At 44.2% G+C, this 13,746-nt stretch overlaps 1 protein-coding gene and 1 pseudogene across 3 annotated transcripts in view; one reads left to right on the forward strand and one right to left on the reverse strand.

Moving 5' to 3' along the window:
* Positions 1-754: 754 nt before the first annotated feature.
* LOC307103287 (large ribosomal subunit protein uL6-like) lies at positions 755-1,294 on the reverse strand (annotated as a pseudogene). The gene has a single exon. The product of its transcript is annotated as a large ribosomal subunit protein uL6-like (transcript).
* A 2,567-nt stretch (positions 1,295-3,861) lies between these two features.
* The window catches only part of TEC (tec protein tyrosine kinase), a 121,349-nt gene continuing 111,464 nt past the window's right edge, over positions 3,862-13,746 (forward strand). The window contains exon 1 of one of the 2 annotated variants that reach the window (XM_079771243.1): positions 3,862-3,953. The gene's annotated coding sequence lies outside the window, so the exon portion shown is untranslated. The remainder of the gene's footprint in view (positions 3,954-13,746) is intronic. The other variant, XM_079771241.1, reaches the window with a different exon arrangement.

Raw genomic sequence — 13,746 nt, forward strand, 5'->3', positions numbered from 1 at the left:
GAAAAGATAGAAGGACCTGGGGCCTTGACACTATAGACCATCATGCCAGTCTGACCCTGACTTCTTACACACAGACATCAATAAACTATTAGTAAGGACTCTATTGGTTGCCCATTGCCGTTGTAACACATGGCCACAAACTTATTGGCTTAAAATACAAAGGTCTTCTTACAATTCTGGAGGTCAGGAACCCAAAATCAGTTCACTGAGCTGACGTCCAGATGACAGCAGGGCTGGTTCCTTCTGGAGACTCTAGGGGAGAACCTGTTTCCTTACCTTTGCCAGCTTCTGGAAGCCACCTGCACACCTTGGCGTGTGGTCTCTTTCTTCATCTTCAAAGCCAGCACTGTAGCATCTTCAAATCTCTCTCTGCGTCTATCATCAGACTCTGACCCTCCTGCCTGCCTTATAAAACCCTCGTGATTACATTGGGCTCGCCTGGATAGTCCAGGACACTCTCCCTATCTCAAGATCCTTCATTTAATCACATATACAAAGTCCCTTTTGCCAAGTAAGTTAATATAGTCATGAGTTCCAGGGATTTAAAGGCATCTTTGAGGGGCCTTTATTCAGTCTACCACAAGAGAATGCAGATAAATCCTATTTTATTTTATTCCTCCTCCCTCCCAATCAATATGAGGCTTTTATTGCCTCTTTAAAATATTGCAAAGTCTGACAAATCATTCGGCATCTTGGTGTTTCTATAGCTGGACAACTTAGAGCATAGTCATCAGCTTGCTGAACTGTTCCTTTTTCAGAAACATAGATACCATCCAAAATTTTTCTGATATCCTTGTTGTCAACTGCTGTGGCTTGCTGAATCAAAGCAGCTGGATTTGATACAAGTTCAATGTCGTTTCTTTCAAGAATCAACTCATCTTTCTGGAGATACCGAACAAGCAATGCCTGACCTCATCTGAACTCTACGGATGTATTTTTCGCCCAGGAAATTTCTAATTTCAACAAGGGAACCATTCTCCTGAATATCGATGTTGATGGGGACGTGAGCGTACACAGGCCTCATCTTGTAACAGAAGACCAGTGTAACACCCTTGATCATGTTCTGTGCATGACTGCAGATAGTGTGAACCATGGCCAGTTCCTTTCTATTTCTCCAACATTTGTCAACCCGGAGCCTCTTCTTTTTATTTCCAAGGAGACCGAGTTCTACATGGATGTGGTTGAAGTGCCTCCGCAGGGTGCTTCTGGGGCCCCTCACAATAACTGTGCGTCCCTTCAGAGTGATGTCCTCATTTTCTGGGATGTTGGATAGTCTGTTGAGAATGGTCTTCATCCTCGCAGTAGATGCAGCAATGGGTGATAAATCGTGTTTTAAACGACTGTCCTTTCCACCAGAGGTTTGTTCTACTATAACAGGGAGTTTTGTTGCAATTGTTCACCAATGTTTTCTCAGCTTCCTGCTCATGCAGTGATGGTCAACCTGATATTGCTCATCTAAACATACAAATTTTATAGAAGCTATGGGGATATCATGTAAGAAGGAAGTCCCTGTCTCTAAGAAGTCACAAATGTCCCATTTTCCCCCTGGATCTCAATTTTATTCAAATAAAGAAGGCAGTAATAACATTGTTTGAATTTCCTCCTTGGAGAAAGAGGGAGAAATCTTTTTAATTCCACCACCAGATTTCTTCTTTTGACAGGTGCTCAACGTAAAAGTTTGAGTTATACAGGACCAAACTTTGTACTCTGTTTTCTGTTAAAGTATTGAACTTTTTCACATAAGAAATAATAAAGATTGAACCTTTTTTTTTTAGCCTACCACATCCTGAGTTCAGTTTTACACCTTTTCTCTGATGTAGTTGAAATTCTCTAATAGTCTCTGTCTTTCTGTCTCTGTCTCTCCTTTCAACAACACCCTGCTGAGAACAATTGCCAGTACTCTTCCCTACATGCCCTGAGGATGACATAGCTGTGGCAACTGCCTACTTAAACTGTTTGATTGATAATGTAATGAATGCTTTCTTCAGGAGCCAGTATAAGGTTATGGAAACTACCCCAATTATCACTGCTAAGTAATTATGTTGATCTAGATATTTTGTTTGTGGATCAGTCCTCTATGGTTTTCTTGAGAACTAAGAGAAACAATATAAACATTCTCCTCTCTTTCAATTTTAAACTTCAAGGATTTGCTTCCCTTTCGATCAAACTTCATAAACTTTGAGAGCCTCATTTCCATTAAGTCAGAAATATGAGCCACCAGAATCACCTAACCAGCATAGGCGAAGTGAATTAGAAATCAGTTTTTCTAGTCATTACAATATCAATTAACCCCCTTAAGACAGTTGTTTTTGTGATCAATGTGATGAAAGTTCTAAGTCCTCTCTTATGCTTATATATGAGCATTTTTTGGGGGGGAGAAAACTAACTTTATTACCATAATTACAAAATTGTATTTCTCTATTTATCTCTATCTCTATCTCTATCTCTATCTCTATCTCTATCTCTATCTCTATCTCTGTCTCTGTCTCTGTCTCTGTCTCTGTCTCCGTCTCCGTCTCCGTCTCCGTCTCCATCTCTATCTCTATCTCTATCTCTATCTCTATCTCTATCTCTATCTCTGTCTCTCTGTGTTCAAGCACGTACACACTTTTTTTTTTTTTGGGGGGGGGCATACTATTTCAGAAGGTTCTTGACCTCTGCTCAGAGAACACATGCCCTGGGGGAAATTATGTCAACCAGTCAACATGTGTAAAATGGAATCTTGTTAGATTTCCTCTCAGGGTTATTGTATGATTAAAGGAGAGATAATATAGGAAGACATATTTTTAAGTCCCAAACAAGCATGAGGTATGATCATCTTCAATGCACTTGCCAGTTCCTTCTTCATCTTCATGCTGACCGCCAGTTCCATCATTCGGCTCTCAGCTCCACTGTCACCTCCTCAGAGAAGCCTGCGGGACCACCAGATCCAGAGGAGCCCCCTCCCCATCACTCTCAATTCCACCATCCTGCTTTATTTTAGTCAAGGCACTTTTCACATATGCGATAGTTTCATTTTTACTTGCTTATTGATTACTGATTGAGTATCTTCACACACTAAAATAAAACTCCTCCAGGGCAGAGCCCTGTCTTGTATTCCCTAAACTTGTAACATGGTTACAGTTGTTGGGACATGTGGACACTCAAATTTTGGAGTCAGGGTAGCAGTGGTTGAAGTCTACCTGGCTTTGAAACCCAGATTTTAAATTTACTAGTTGGGTGACATTTGGCAGGTAAGCTTCTCAGTGAAAATGAGGGACTCTGATGATAAAGTATACTTCGTAGGTTTGTTAATACATGTAAAGTACCTAGAACAGTGGTTGGCACTTTGTGAGTCTTACACTGTCTTTGTACTCTTCAATGAGTGAATGGAGTGCTAAGACATTAACAGGAGTACACTGGATCTTTTGTTTCAGATAAGCTCAGTTTCCGCAGTGAAAAGACTGACGCTTTTGGGTCAGACTGGTGGCAGCGTCCCACTGCCCTGCCATCCCCACTGCTTAGCGGAAGAGGCGGTGCGGCCCCTCATTCCGACAGAAGTCCCCTGTCACCCACAGGTGGCACTGCTCCGGGCTTCTTTCGGACCGGGGATGTCCGAGCCCTGGCGGGGAGGTTCCCCTGGGGTGGAAAGGCCGGGCCAGGGAGGCCCAGCGTGGCGCCCGGAACACCAGGGACGCTCCTGGGACTTCCCCCAAACCTAGGCAGACCTGCGGGACCCGGGACGCTGCTCGGCCCCACTCGGGCCTCCAGTCTCAAAGGGGCGGCAGGTCGGAGAATCGGTCCCCGCCTGCAGTAGTAAAAGGGGGCGGGGCGATCGGAGGGCGGGGCGGGGCGGCCGGGGGCGGGGCTGGGCGGCCGGGGGCGGGGCTGGCGAGCGCCGAGCTCAGGACTCGGTGGCGCCCGCCGGACTTCACACTCTCCGGGCCTCCGCGCAGCCGGCGCGCTCCAGCCAGGTAAGGGCGCCGTGGTCCGCAGGGCGCCCGGGGGGCTGCGGTGCATGGGACCGGGACGGGTCGGAACGCGACGCGGACCGGGGATGGGCGCGGTGAGAGATGGCTTTCTCATGCTCAGAGACTGACCGGGGACTAACCCTCGTGGAACGAGGAAGCATTTTTCTCTCCTCCGCCCCGCGGTGAGCGTGGGCGCGTCACCCCAGGGAGGGACCCGGTCCCCGCCGGTCCGGAGAAGGGACAGGTGCGCGGTCCCGGCGGCCGCCGCCGCTCCACCTCCTGTCTCCGGTGCCGGCCTCTCCAAGGAGCACCCGCCCCTCTCCCCCGGGCCGAGGCCGCTCCGGGGCCAGCTCAGCGCTGGGTTCAGCTGCGCGGCTGGGTAGGTGCCTCCTTTCTGCTTGGGCGGCAGCGCGGGCTGGATTGAAAGCTGGCAGCATCCGCGGAGACATTCCACAGCGGCACGTGTCCGAGTGCCTCACCCCACCAAGTTCTCTTTCTCTCTCTCTCTCTTTTTTTTTAAATCTGGGGAGTTGTATTTGAATCCTAAAAACTGGGGTTCGGCGGATGCATGTATCGGAAAAGCTAGGGCCGTGACCCAGGAGTGTGCCCTTTTCCTCGAATCCTAAACTCAAGGTTTGGAAACCGTCTCATCTCTGGCTATTCGTTGGAAACCGGCATATTTGATTAGAAGGCTTGACCTCAGTGGGAACTTGTAACAACAGGATGGTTGGTGGCTAAGTGGGTTTGAAGGTTATCCAAGATAGTTAAGCGTTTTGGGCGTATAGCCTGTATTTTTCCAGTGAGTGCCCATTTTTCCACTTAGGAAATTCTGAGAATTTGTTCTCTTCCAGATGATTCTCCCCTTAAAGAGCCGGGGAGGAAAAAAAAAAACCAACCCTGACAAACCAATGAGTTTCCTAAGTAAGTTTAGGGTTAACAGGTTAATTTGTGACACTGGTAGCTCCTTAGTCGGCAAGAATCACAAGTGGTATGGAATGCTATGATTTATATGGAGAAAAGAAAAGTGGGTGTAATCTTCTCATTATGTATTTGAAAGTATTTTTTTAATTTAGTTACTTTTTCAGTGTCTAGGGAAGACCTATACTTTCCCCATACTCCAATTAATCTGCTCAATATATTACTACTCTTGCCAACTCATGCTTACTGCAGTATGTTTCTGTTAATGAACTTGATTATTCTCACAAGGATGGTTTGTGGAACTGTATAGTAAACACATGCAAATCAGTGCTGTGCTTAGTTGGCAATACCTTTGCCCCACATAGGTCCTTAAACTATACTTTTCATATCTTCCCCATTAGAATATAGAATATTAATGTACTAGAGGCCTGGTGCATGAAAATTTATGCACACGGGGGTCCCTTAGCCCAGCCTGCATCCTCTCACAGTCTGGGACCCTTGGGGGATGCCCACCTGCTGGCTTAGGCCTGTTCCCCAAGAATAGATGATCTAAAAGAAATAATCATATCCTTGGGTAAGAATTTTTTGAAAAGGTAATGTTCACATGAAAATTCACTGCTGGCGGGACTGAGGGGACTGGGCACCACCATCTTGTGGCTGTGGGCGCTGCCATCTTGTGAGGGTGTGATGGTCAATTAGCATATTACCTCTTTATTATATAGGATGCTCTACACTTTCAACCTGAAGTGTACCTATTTATTCTGTATCAAGACCAAGACAGTCATGTTTTCTCAGCTAATAGCTACTCTCAGGCAGGGGCCATGCTTTATCAAATCGTAGTAAAGCTCAGCGAATGGTGGCTTAACTCTCCCTGAAGCTGGCCCTTGACAAGATGGTTGAAGGGATTGTGGGCAGTGTCTGGCCACCTTTATGCTTGGGAAAGAATTGTTGGTCTCCCAGTCTTCCTCTGGGCATCCAGAGTGCTGGGAGCCTGGGCCTTGGATCTCCAAGCACACCTCTGCCTACTGGTTCCTCCAGGTATGTGGGGTTGGTGCCTCCCCCCTCTCTTCTAGCTCCTTGCCCCCCCCCCCCCTGCAACTCCCCAGTTGCCATCCTTAGGGAGAATCACCTTATTGGACAGGGAAGGGAGACTTGGTTGACCGGAGTGTTGATCCTCAAGCTTTGTGCTGCGTTCCCCATGGACGCTCAGTTAACTCTCTGCTGACAACAGTGTCACTTGCTTCAGAGCTCTTACTAATGCTCTCCTCTTACCCAGGCTACACAAGCAAAGTGGAGCAACTGAAGTTGAGCCCAGATCAGCTGCTTAGGGGGCTACCTGCCTTGGTTAGATTAGGGTCATAAAGTGTGTTAGAAAGAAGTGAAATTGGCCCATGGTCACTGGCAATTGTAAAATTACTCTGTACCATGTGATTATGCCACGGGAATAGCTTTGTTGAAAAGAACCTAGAGGAGAGGGGCTTAGTCCTCGCCTCCAGCTCCAAACTTGTGTCCTCCTGGCCTCGACTTATTGTCTCTGCCCTAGTTCAGCCAGTCCTTCCTTGGATTGAATTATAACTATGAACTTTCCCACCACCTTTGACTACTCAACTCAGAGCTCAGATGACCACAGTGACTGTGGTCTAGAAAATTACATTTTCTTTTGTTTAGGGGGATATAGATTTCTCAACTAATCTCTACTGAGAGAGTAGCATGGTTCAATCATGGCAGTGTATTGCCCTTTTCCCTGCCTTTACCAGTAATAAACATTTTCTGACCAGTCTGGACATATTCTCTCTCCGAGTCCAGGTGGGACCTCAGATTCCTTCTTTTACCATTCTAAGCATCCACTACCAATCGATCACAGTTGGGAAAGCTCTCTAGCCCTAGCTTAGATAGTAAGTATATAGTTATGGATCATAGAGCCCTTGTTCCTGTTTCTCAAATTCACTTTGTCTATGAGGACTCATTCTGTCACCTTGGCCTCTGACTCTGTTGCCTCTCAATGAAGCTCAGCTTCTGTCACTCTAATATTTTAATCATAAAGGCGAGCCTGGTGTCATTGGTGGCCCTGTGGCCTCGATGGAAGTTATCATTGTTTCCTTCTGGAGGCCAGTTTGTCACACAATTGCCTTACAAGCAGCAGCACCTTCTCTTCCTGTTTCAAAGCTCATGCCCTTCTTGGAATGTGCACCAAGTTCCTGTTTCTGGCTGGGCTAAGCAGAGATGACTGCTCCCCTCAGACCATCACAAATTTCCCAACCCGGTTTTACCAGTTGAGTCATTCATTCCTCAGGCTTCCTTAGGGCACAGTGACCTTCTAAAGGCATTCTATACCAGTAGCTTGATAATATCAATGTGACTTTATGGTTGCACACAGAGGAATGATGACAAGTCAACTTCCACTGAAATAGGAAGAGCATTGTTCCCCAACCTCCTTATCTGTAAAGAAAAAGCCAAGCTCTACTCCCATGATGGTGGCTATGCATTGGGAATACAGAAAATACCAGTGCTGCGATTGCTACAGAGCAGGAGGTGCAGGAGTGACTCGCTCTCTGGAGGGTGACAGTGAAGGGTGAGATGGTTAGAAAACATGTACTTCGCTAGAACCCACTAGGGACCATTAGGAATGAAAGCTTGGCCAACCAGATTACCTGCAGTGCTCCTTGCTTCTGTGCGTCCACAGGTGTTCTTCCTTCACTAAATAAAACATTAGAAGCCATTGCAACTTCTCTTTCCATGCAGTCTAGTTTTGCTCTAATGTGCTAAGTGCTTCACATAAGTTCTTTTTGTCTTTAGCTGCTTGTAAACTCTCCTAGGGAAGAGCACAGTGCTTGATCAATACTTAATGCACTGAATGAATCTTCTAGATAATTCAGAACATTGTGGACACTTGGCAGTTAGTAAAAAAAAAAAAAAAGGTATTTGGCCCTGGCTGGTTTGGCTCAGTGGATAGATCGTCGGCCTGCGGTCTGAAGGGTCCCGGGTTCGATTCCAGTCTCGATTCCCGTCTCGATTCCAGTCAAGGGCATATGCCCAGGTTGTGGGCTCGATCCCCAGTAGGGGGTGTGCAGGAGGCAGCCGATTAATGATTCTCATCATCGATATTTCTATCTCTTTCTCCCTCTTCCTTCCTCTTTGAAATCAATAAAAAATATATATAAAAAAGATATTTGGTCATCATTATTCAAGTTGTATCCAATTGACTAAATTTGATTAGATTTAGTTGATTTGTTGATTAGACTTTCACTTCACTTTGGCTGTGTAGACTGAAGCATAGAACATTCAATTTTAAATTTCCCCAATATATTGCTTTTCATTATTTAGAAATATTCTTCATTAAACACATTCTAGAAAGGACAACATATACTACTATTATTATATTTTTCTATCCATATATTTCTTCTTAACATAGTATTGTAATTGTTTTGGTTCTTATGGTTAAGAAGAGTAGCTTTTGGAGTATAGAGGGAAGTTGGTGCTGATTAGGTTATCTAGTCTAGTGAGTTAAAAAATATTTTTATTGATTTCAGAGAGGAAGAGGGAGAGAGAGAGAAAGAGAGAGAGAGAGAGAGAGAGAGAGAGAGAGGAGAGAGAGAAAGAGAGAAATATCAATGGTGAGAGAGAATCACTGATCGGTTGCCTCCTGCATGCCCCACACAGTGGATCGAGCTCACAACCCTGACCGGAAATCAAACGGTGACCTCCTGGTTCATAGGCCGATGCTCAACCACTGAGCCACACCAGTTGGGCTGTTTTTGTTTTTTGTTAATCCTCATCTGAGGATATTTTTTCCATTAACTTTTTAGAGAGCGTGGAAGGGAGGGAGAAAGGGGGGAAGAGAGAGAGAAAGTCAGAAACATCGATGTCTCTCATTGATTGGATGCCTCCCACACGTGCCCCAACTGAGGTGGGGGATCGAACACAAGACCCTTCAGTACATGGGCTGACACTAACCAGTGAGCAACACTGGCCAGGGTGTGAAGTTTTTATTATTCTCTTTTTTGAACTTTTAGGTCAATAGTATTTTATGTGAACACACAAGGTTTAGCTGGAGCTATGGAGGCCACTTTATGTGTACCCAGTTGTAGGTCAGATGATAAAGCCAGGGTCACGTGACAGGTCCATTTGCTGTGGCTGCATTCTTTTTTGTTAATCTTCACCTGAGGATATTTTTTCATTGATTTTTATTTTATTTTTATTTATTTGTTAATTTATTTTAATCCTCACCTGAGGATATTTTTTCCATTGATTTTCAGAGACAGTGAAGAGAGAGGGAAAGACAGAGAGAAATATTGATGTGAGAGAAGCACATTGGTTGGCTGCCTCCTGCATGTGCCCCAACCAGGGCCCAGATCAAGCCTGCAACCAAAGTGTGTGCCCTTGATGGGAATTGAACCCTGGAGCCTTTAGTCCATGGGCTGACGCTCTATCCACTGAGCCACACCAGCCAGGGTACAGCTGCATTCTTGTTGATTATGTCCAGAGCCTCATTTCATTTTGTTGGATGTTTGGTAGGAAAAGTGTCCAGGAATCAGTAACAAAAGGTGGAGAGGTTGTTATATTATCTGTTGTGATGTTATATTTGACCTTAGCACTTGGTCTAGGGTTCATGAACCTTCCTGTAAGCAGCGGGGCGGGCATTATAGTTCCATAGGGAACTCCAACCCTCCCACCCGTTTCCCCATTCCTGGCATTCAGGAGGAAATGGGAGGGGCAGGGCAACCAGTAATGTAAGGGAATTTTGCATTAATATCGAGTCTTGATAAAGAACTAGAGCAGAGTGAATTCCTAATTACGTTTCCCCCCTGACATCTTTCTGTTTAATGCTTGGAGACTGGGCTAGATTTCTAAGTCAGCTATTAACTGGTATTGTGTTCCCATGCCTGAGGTTTTCCATCTATTAAACAAATAATGACACATAATTAACAGTTCACTTCAGAAAGATTCATGGCCTCATGCTTGTAAAGGACTTTGAGCTTTTCTCAGAGTGTTTTATACACATTCATGAATAATGAGATTGGCCTGCTCTCTTTGGCAAAGGGCATCTATAGTACGCCCATTATATAGATGAGAAAAGTGAGCCTCAGAGAGGATAATGGCTTGCTGAGAATCTCAGGGTAAATTTAAGGTAGTATCTATCCAAGGAATTTTTCCTGGATTTTGTGGAACAAGTGGAATCGAAAATAAATTCTGCGTGAGTGTGTATTTGTCAGAAAAATGGCTTTAACAGTTTTTAAGCAAATACAAACTTTTAGGGGGAAGACTACTTCTTTGTAAAGGGCGGGGGGAGAATCATGTTTGACAAATTTACTAGAATTTTTAAAGAGCATTAAGTAATTATAGAAGCTAGGGATAAACTGATTTTCAAAGTGATTTTGGAAAGACTCCACAAAGGCTGTTAAACAAATTGAGTCAGTGGGAGGTTGGGAGAAATGCTTTTACAAATCAGGAAGGGACAAAGATAGGTATGGATGGACATTTTTCAGGATATAAATGTGAGTAAACTAGTCTTATTATTATTTTTAAAAAAATAATATAAAAGAAGGAGTACATGGTGTAAACTCTAAGTTTACTGTCAATGTGAACCTGTTGGGACACTAAAACGTCCAACTGTTCCTCTCAGCTCCATGCAAAATGGCAGGGAAGTGGTGAAGAAGTCATTTACGGAAAAAGAATCCATCTGTACATGCAGATGAGCATCCAATTTTTTCTCAAGAAAGAGATCCAGATGTCATTGTAAACTCTTAACTGAAGATGTTAATAAGTGTATGACTTGGAACAAAATAAACAAAAACCAACTAATAATTCAGAAATGCCATGATACCCTGTTTTCATGACGCTTTAGCATTTAAAATAGTTTCATCGATGTACTTGAAAGACATAATGAACTTAGAGAAAAGCAAATATGTTTTTATTCAAGATTGAATAAAAGCCCTCATGCAACTCTTCAGGCTAATGATCCAGGGAGACTGTTCATTTGCATCATCCTTATTCCCACATAATGCCCCACTCCCCTCAATAGTTAATGTTTATGGATCAAGAAGATGTGCCAGGCATGGAAGAGCCTGAGCACAAGGAGATGCAGGGAGATTTAGTTAAGTGATGGAGCTAGAGTCAACACAGTTGGTCTTCAAAGGGTACTCACTGAGCTATGCTCCTCTCCTCTCCCTCTGGGTATCATTCCCAGCCCCTTAACCCTCTTGATCTAAGATGTCTTCATAGCAGCACTGTCAAATAGAAATATTCTGAATCAGAAATATAATATAAAAATTGCTAGTAGCCATATTAAAAAGGCAAAATGCAATAGGCAAAATTAATTTTAATAATGTGTTTTGTGTAACCCAATATATAAAAAACACTATAATGTTATATAATCATATAAAATTACTAATGAGATATCAGAAGCAACTCAGGATATGAGCAATACAATATCATTTGTAGTCCTACCAAACAATATAAACTTGTGGCTAATGGTAAAATATTTTATACTAGTTCAGTTTTACATTTTTAATTAAAATTAATTAAAATAAAATAAATTAGTTCCTGGGTTGCGCTAGCTACATTTCAAATGCTCAACAGCTATTTGTGGTGCGTGGCTACCATATTGAACAGTGCAGCTCTACAGCAGAACTTATTTTATTCTCTGTTGGCATGCTCCTCTCTTGAGCACACCTGAGCTTTTCCCCACCCCTTTCTTTCCCCAGGGCCCTTCTTTTGCTTCTGTAACTTGTTTCCTGAGCCCATGCAGCCCAGCTGGCTCACTTCTTCCTTCTGTGACTTTCTAAATAAACTTTCTCTTATAATTTGAAAAAAAAAGTTATTATTCTCTGTTTCCAAAAGCTCAGGGATTCCCCGATACTCCACCAGCACCCCTAACTTCTCTCAACCCCCATCTCAACTTCCCTGCCTATGCCCAGGGCTGCCATGTACAGTTGTGCTAGTTATACACTGCAAAACTCTGGAATGTCATTCACATTGTCTATATAGTAGATTTGTTTATTTACTATGACAGTTTCTTGGAAGATGGAAGTAAAATTTTTAAAGGAAGAGATACTTTTTCCTAATTCATGCAAAGGTGGTTTTTTTGGGGGGTGGGATAGAGTGGGGTGCGGGGTGACTGTAGCCCTTCTGTTCCTTCCCAGCATTCCAACAGTTGGGCTCAGGCATTGTTCTCTTGTACACTCAGCACTGTCCCAGTGCCCACATCCTGTGGTTGAAAGTAATGAAGCAACTTCAGTCAACCTCTCCTCTCCCCCCCAAATAATGTCACAAAGCTGTAGTCACTCTTCATGGTAGTTTACCTTGGAGACATAGGTCTTTTTTTAAAATTTTTATAAAGCTTTTATTTATTTTTTATTTAAAAAAAACATTTTAAAATATGTTTTTATTGATTTTTAAAGAGAGAGGAAGGGAGAGGGAAAGAGAGGAATATCGATGAGAGAGAAATGGAGCCATATGTCTTACTCATAATTGTATCCCTAGTTCCTGGCACACAATAGATGCTTAACACATTTATTGGTTTGAATTTGTATCTCAGTGCCCACTCAGGCCCCTGTATTGTGCCCTCAGTTTCCCTTAGTGAAACTTGACCCAGGGCTGATTTATCCAGATGCCGACATGGCTGTCTTTCACCTAGTCACAGCTCACCCTTCATGTGGTACCCTTGTTCTACATAAAAATAATTGCCATTATTGTTATTATTACTAACAGTAACTACCATTTATTGATCACTTTGTGTCAAGCATTACGCCTAGCAATTTATGTACCTTATTTCATTTAATCTTTCCAGGCATCTCTAGGAGGTAGGTACTATTATCCCCATTTTATAAGGAGGAAACTGAGGCACTGAGAAATTAAGTAATTCACCCGAGGTCACACAGCTATTAAGTGTCAAAGCTAACATTTAAAACCAGTTCTGTCTGACTTCAAAGCCCTGCTGTTCTTTAACTAGCAGGACGAGGCTTCTCATCCATACAACTGGAACCTGACTGGCAAGTGACCACTCTAGAGGACTTCCTTTTTTCCCAGACTCCTTCCTCTGGGGCTCGTCTTCATCCCAGTCCGCGTGGTTTGGGTGGGGTATACGCTAACCCCAGGCGTGGTCCTTTAGCTCAGCTTTGGCCAATCTGAGAAGCGCGTCCCCCTGACCGCGTGGTTGGTTCTGAGGTTAGCACATGACGGAGGCTCACTCCACCAGGCTCCTTTTCTGCTCCAGTTTAGGCAAGGAGGCATTCTTCTCCTCTGGGAATTTTTTTGCTGCTAGAGTGAGGGACCCTGGGGCTCCTGGTGGCCATCTTTCCCTTCTACACGGAGGAAGCTGTTGGAAGTAGGGGAGAATGGCTGAGGCCGGCACGCAGTGGGGAGCAGCAGGGAGTGGTGGTGGGAGCACAGGCAGCGCCATTTGAACCCCGGGATTCAGGTGTGCCCGAAGCATTCCAGGACCTCTCTGTTATGGGAGCCAGCCATTTCCTTTCGTTGTCTGCTTCAGCCTCGTTACTTGCAGTTGAAAGAGCCTGCCTGATATACATACTTTTCAGAAGATGACTTTTTCTGTCGTGGATTCCACTTGGCCATTCTCTTTCTACTTTCGGGTGAGCCCACTCCTCCTTGGGCCTTGGTGCCTGCTGTTGCCTGCAGTGTGCCTGGAGGCCTGGGATCCCTGTGAACTGTTCCTGTTGGACTTCCTCTCTTTTAGGTCTGTGAACCCTGCCCTAGTGAAAGGAGATACCACACCTAACCCTTCCTCACGACGCCCTCCACCCTTATCGCCATGGCACAGCCCACACACAAGATTAAGATTTGTGCCATGAGCATTAGAGAAATCTGTTCTTCATAGACATTGGAAAAATTACTCATCAACCTACTTTTGAATGCTGAT

The sequence above is a fragment of the Cnephaeus nilssonii genome, assembly GCF_951640355.1.
Source record: "Cnephaeus nilssonii genome assembly, chromosome: 1".
Classification (NCBI taxonomy): Eukaryota; Metazoa; Chordata; class Mammalia; order Chiroptera; family Vespertilionidae; genus Cnephaeus; species Cnephaeus nilssonii.